Below are 7,047 nucleotides of genomic sequence, written 5' to 3' on the forward strand. Positions count from 1 at the left end.
ACGCGAAACTCGGACCAAATAGATTTTCGAGACAAAAACAAATTAAAATGGAATTAAAATAGCCAGAATTTCCAGTGGTAATATGTTATTTTAGCCTCGTTTTCAGGGTCGATTTTTAGGGGTAAAAACACAATTGAAGGGGAAACTGATTTGTTTTTCTCCACTTCGGCTTCAAACTTCTTACTTTTCATAGCATTGAGAGCTCATAAAACAGCGTAAGCGCCAAATCGCTTTCTGCGCCGATCAGAATTAATTTTATATTTTACGCTCTATTTTAAATTTTAGACTGGACGTCATATCACGTGTGCCATAACTAGCCAATAAGGATGCAACGGATAACCGGAACCGAGAGGAACCGGGTAAATTCTATTAACCGGAACCGATATTATCAAAATTTTGTAACCATATCTGGAACCGCGTCCGATATTTGTAAACAAATTATAACCGGAACCGATAATATCAAAATTTGATAACACTGTCCGGAACCGCGTCCGATATTTGTAAAAAAATAAAACCGAAACCTGAACTGGAACCGATAATGTAAAAATTTGATAACCGTATCCGGAAGCGCATCCGATATTTGAAAAAATAAAATAAAACTGGTACCTGAACCAGAACCGATAATATCAAAATTTGATAACCGTATCCGGAACCGCACCCGATATTTCTAAATAAATTTTAACAGAAACCGGAACCGGAACCGATAATATAAAAATTTGATAGCCGTACCCGGAACCGCATCCGATATTTGAAAAAAAAATTAAAACTGAAACCTGAACCAGAACCGATAATATCAAAATTTGATAACCGTATCTGGAACCGCATCCGATATTTGTAAATAAATTTTAGCAGAAACCGGAACCGGAACCGGAACCGATAAAATCAAAATTTGATAACCGTATCCGGAACCGCATCCGATATTTGAAAAAAAAATAAAAACCGATACCTGAACCAGAACCGATAATATCAAAATTTGATAACCGTATCCGGAACCGCATCCGATATTTGTAAATAAATTTTAACGGAAACCGGAACTGGAACCGATAATATAAAAATTTTATAACCGTATCCGGAACCGCATCCGATATTTGTAAAAAAAATTAAAACCGAAACATGAACCGGAACCGATAATATAAAAATTTGATAACCGTATCCGATATTTCTTAATAAATGATAACCGGAACCGAATTTTTTATAATGATAAACGAGTTTTAAACGGTTCTATAACTTTTTACCACCATCTCGCGCATATTGAAAATTTACTAATTTAGTAAATAAACTTACTATTATTTGTTTTCATATAAGCCAATCCTTATCCAGAGTAAAAAGGAGAAATAAAACCGTATGACTAACTAACCATCTCTAGTTTCGCACCATACAAACAGTAAAGAAAAACACCCCTTACGTATTCTCAATTCCTGGGGAAAGTTAAAATAAGCTCGTCCACAAAATGTTGTCTTAGAATCCGGCACAATCCGCGGTTGTGGAAACCGCTAAACGAAAACCTTAAACGATAAAAGCTATTTCATTTTGAACGCGAACTCGCCGATTCTTCTCTAGGAGGTAACTATTTTATACATTATAAATGTATATGATAATTTGGATGTATTTAATGACATTTTGGCTTTACATATCATTTAACACTAGAACACACTGGAACCGTTTAGGAACCGGGTCCGATCGGTTCGAAATTTTGAGAACCGGAACCGATAAAGCGAAAATTGAAGAACCGGATCCGGAACCGAGATAGTCCATTGCATCGCTACTAACCAATAGTATCGTGGTAAATGTGGTAAATCACAACAGTAAATCATATAAAAGATGAACATTTAGCAACTTGGTTTATTTATTGATTTTTAGTTATTTAACCCGGGCTGTTGAACTATTTATCGATCTGAAACAACAAGCTTAAAACATCAAGACACATTTTTAAGCCGTGCAGGGCCCCCACTAAAATCTTCAAATTTTTTATAGGAAAAATAGGATTATATTTCTAAAAATATAGGACTTTATAGGACTATTTTTTCAAATTATAGGATTTTATAGGACAAAATATGCTATTTCATTTACTAACTTTATGCATTTAAAAACCAAAATCTATATTTAGTGAAATAAATCTTTGATTTTCACTTGAAAAATAGAAACTTTTGAACCATTTCATCACAAAAATATACTAGTAGCTAACCATGTTAACAATAACAAAAGTGTAGACTAGAGTGACTTTATCTAGGAATTTATCCTATAGATAAATCTAGCAATTTAACAGTGGCGGGATTTGAAATGGGCAAAATATCAAAATTATAGTATTTTATAGGACTTATAGTGCCTCTGGGGGCCCTGACCTTGTCAAAGTTAGAGTTGCTAATCCTCTTCTATATTTTCTATGAATTAACGTCGTCTTGGAGTCATACCCTTCAATTGGTTTCACCTTAAATAAGCAAAAGATCTCGAATCCCCCAGGTCAAAGTATTTTCCTTGGTAATAGCAAAGCGTAAGATTAAACCTAAAATTGACGCGAAAGCGTAAACCAAATCCTGTTGACGTTTTCCCTTTGGCAAAACTATTTTAGGTTACGTGATGGCTATGAACATAATCGTCAAGTTAATGTTATGATTAAATATTTCTTTATTATTTTCCAACGTGTGGTATATTTTTAACTTTAAAAGCGTCTTAATTATTCGTTGATAATTTGCCACAACGAAGATGAGCCAACGGGTGTGTTTCTATGAGTTACCTGCCACTAGGAGCAAAAAACCCACAAGGGTAACGCAACCCGTCAAAAGTCGTGCATTTTCTCGCACACAGTTTTCATTGGTTAGACGCTTTAGCGCCTGCTGCCGTCGGAAGGGGAAAATTCGGAAATGGTCTTCCCCCTGCCCGTAAAACCATAGATGAAGAACGGGTTAACACATTCTTTGTCTATGGTATAACGTTCAGCGTAAAGGTTTGTCCAATGAAATTTGTACACAACACTGCGTTAGCGTGTTTAAAGGCTAGCTGCGTTCTCCTCCTTGTGTTGGCTGCTCCTAGCCTGTAAGCTAAACGAAGCTAAGTGTTTTAAAAAGATCGAGTATTTACGAAGTATTGCACTAAATACTTTTGGGAAAACCTAGTTGAGGATAGAGGCAGTTCATTTTATCACACTATAACTTACTCGGCTAAGAGAATTGATGTTAGGCTTATGGTAGTCGATACAACTAAGAATGACGAAGTTCGATCGTGAGTTATGAAAGTATTATGCAAATAGGGTTAAATTTATTCCACGGAGCACTGTCTTCAATCAGTACAAAAAATATTGTATGAATAGTTTCCAGTCATTGAAATATTTATAAATAAGAGATAACGGGAAAAGCTAAAATGCGTGTTATTTTAGATTCATTTTGTTCTAAAGAATTTTTCATTTTTAACAAAAACGTACGGAAATCTTAACTTAAAATATTTCGAAATAGATTTAGTAAGTCAATACGGAATTTTTTTCTTTCGATTTGGTTATGCTTAGTTTAGAAAGACAAGCAAATGATCGATCAATACTTCTTTAAAAAAAGGTTGATATCACTTTCACGCGTTTATTGAAATCCCTACATTTTCTGAAATTGTAAATTAATCATCAGATTGGTTTAGGAATGCGCAATCGTGTTCGGTAACCCAATAGCTGTAAAACGCGAAGTCACCCTAAGAATCTCTCGCGTATTATTCTCCTACTCCAACGCTCACCTCAAATATTTCAAAAATTCCATCACTGGCAATCTTCGCGGATTTGCAAAAAAGGGGGCCTTCCTCAGAGTCAGAAAAACAGTCACTCGCAAATGATTAATGATACATTCTTTTCTGTTTTTGTTCCCAAGCAGTCTTTGCTCGAGCTTTCAGAACAGTACTCACCTTAAAAATCCACTTGAAAAATGTATTTACCTACAGTTCAACGAGGAAAATTAAACGCTTCAAAAAGGGAACGATCTTCATTTATTAGCGGGATATTTTGGTTTATTTTATTTTTGTAAAGTCATGGTTCTATTATGACCAATATTTACTAATTAGAGAGATATTATATTACTTAAATAATGTCTTGAATCACGACTGATACTTCATGAAGTCGTGATTCAAGACTTGTTATTAATTAATAGATTTTAAACCATGGTAACAAATTTTAATTTTTATGATATTATATTCTAATGGTGCAAAAATTATAAGACGAAAATAATTAATTTTAAAGATATTCTAATTTAAAGATGTACGAACCGAACGGTTCGGGGCGTAGAATTCACTCCGCGGCGAAGAGAGCTCGCCGTCGCGCCGTTTTTTCCCGGTCGAAAATCAGCCTTTCTTTATTTATTGGGAGTGGTAATGGAGCCAGTAGGACTGCAATATTTTCGAAATATGCTGCTGTAGTAGACGTGGGGTCTGAGGAGTAAAATGACGGTGCCCGAAACAAAGCTTTTGTTAAAGGATTAAAATGACGGCGGGCTACTATATAGGTAGGAAAGAAACATTTCCCAAACCGTATTCATTTTTCACTAACCATGTCCGATACCGGGTCTTCGCGTAGTTCCGCAAGTTCGGAAGATTCTAATTCTGTTAATTCTGGCGACGAGGAGAGTGATTTAAAGCGTTATTTAACGCAATATACGTATAATAATGAAGTATTTACTCAGTATGAAATCCACGATCTGGCCAAGGATCCGTTAAAATTAGTCGAGTGGCTGCAAAGCCTCAACCTCATTGCGAAAGATATAACGTGTCCCAAGTGCGACGATTTCTAGTTCTTACCAAACAGACGAGAACCACCGACAAGTACGTTTGGCGTTGCAATAAAAAGATATGAATTTTTAAACATTGGCCTTTTGCAGTGAATTTTCCCTAGGACGATTCTTTAAATTCCTAGATTTTAATGCGTTTTGGATAACGTGGGGCTGATGACTAAAGAGAAAAATGTGGACATGCAAAACATTACTAACTTACTATTTTAGGTATTTTCGCGGTATTTCAACGAATTTTAGGGGTTTTGGTGGGGAAAATAGGTTAGGTTATTTATATTATTAGGTTAGTTGGATTAATATCGGGTTGACGATACTTGATGCGTCAGGCTTGGTGCTGTCCTCTAGGTTGCGTTATAGATGGCCCATAGCTTTCTTTAGTATGGGATTTGGGGAGGCGCCGCGCGCCCCCAGCGCTCGAGCGAAGCAAGTGCGCGGCGCCGTCAGGCGCCATTACTTAGAATACATTCGACGTTGTATAAGTCAACATCACACAGAAGACATATAATATGACATAGTATGATTAAAAAAGCCTTAAATGCGTTGAAATACGGGGAAAAATCCCAACCCTTAAAAGTTAGTACTGTTTTGCATTTCAGCCTTCTTCTTTTTCGTCATCAGTCCTACGTTATCCAAAAAGTATTAAAATCTAGGAATTTAAAGAATCGTCCACGTCATCCGTCCTACCTCATCCAACACGAGTGCGCGGCGCCGTCAGCCGCCAAGGTATAGTCTTTGGGCATTTTTTAATTAACTTTTTAAATAATGCTTTGCTGGGAATAATTTTCGCACCATTGGAAAATCCTTAAAAAGTACTTTAAGGGCGGTCGAGAAAGGGGGGCAAAGGGAGTGGCGGTGCTTTTGTTCCATTTTACCAAAATGCTTTCTAAAGTAATGATTCAAAAGTACTGTAAGATAAAATGGTAGAAATTACCGTATTTTTAGGTATATTGAAAATACGATCTTTTTTATCATTTTGTCGTACATTAAAAGTATTTTGTTTCATTGTCGTGACTCTTTTATTAGTCAGTTCACTTACAAGTTACCAGTAAAATATGAAGTCGATTAGAGTCGACAAAACCGTACCGGTATATAAATCAAATTTAACATTAAATTTAAAACTGTGTATACCTTTTTGGACTACAATAAAAATTGTTTTTGCTATAATTAAAGGCTTCGTGGAATCCACTCAACTTTTTAAAATATTATATAGCAATTGATAAATATAAGGTATTTTAACTTTTCATACGAAACTAATAAAATAATTGTAAAAATTATAAAATAATTATTTGCTTCGTGAAGTTCACTAAACGTTCCAAATAGTAAAGCCACTTTTTCTAATTAATTCATTATTAAATGAAATTGCATCCGATTATGCTACTTTTAAAATATTCTCTATCAGCGACACTATAATTATGTACCTTATTTTATAAAACACAATTATAATTAAAATAATTAATTATATTTAAAAGAGTGACACGCAAGGATTAAAACATTTAAATATTTTATTGGGAAGTATTAAGCGCAGATAAACATATGGAGTTTTCAACCCGAATAAAAGATTTTAATCCATATTATTAATTGATTTTTTTTCCATAATAGATTTAATAGTTATTATAATTAAATTATTAAAACCACATTTTATAAATATTTCAATTTGAGTCGCCATAACAATTACCCTCGGTGCGTGTTATTCAATAATGAATGAAGTAATTCCCTGTTAGTTACAGTTAAATAAAGTAATTCGACTCACGTTCTCATTTTTAATTACATTAGTCGTAATGTACTCGTACGATTTTTCCTGGATGATTAAGTGCTCGTAACCGAGCCATATTCGAATACCCACTAATGACTAAAATAAGGGAAAAAAATCATGAATTAGAAAAATAAAATTGTGGAGATAACTTTCGACAAATTTGAATACTCCTTAGAAATTTGAGGATGCGTAAGCGCTTCTTTGTAGAAGAACAAATATGGGAATTTCCGACGCAGAATTTATGGTCAGTCCCCGTTTCCTGTTAAGTGGCCTACAAGAATGAGTTCGCGTCGGAATTTTTATGTTTTGGTTCTTGAGCAATATTTTAACGCTTTTCGCGCGGTTTCTCTCGCAATTTTCTCTTCGCTTCGTACGTCTGCACCGTACTTCCAAATTGGCCTTAAATGTAATAAAAGCCAGACGCGCGCATTGTCAGTAATCTCGCCGAGTTCCCGACAGGAAACGTTGTTCTAAACGGCACCCGGACTCGTCTTAAGGCACTTAAAACCCATCAAATGTCAATCGAGTAATTCCCTCCAA

This window comes from Leiobunum rupestre, chromosome 6, assembly GCF_980474605.1.
Source record: "Leiobunum rupestre chromosome 6, qqLeiRupe1.1.hap1, whole genome shotgun sequence".
Taxonomy (NCBI): domain Eukaryota; kingdom Metazoa; phylum Arthropoda; class Arachnida; order Opiliones; family Sclerosomatidae; genus Leiobunum; species Leiobunum rupestre.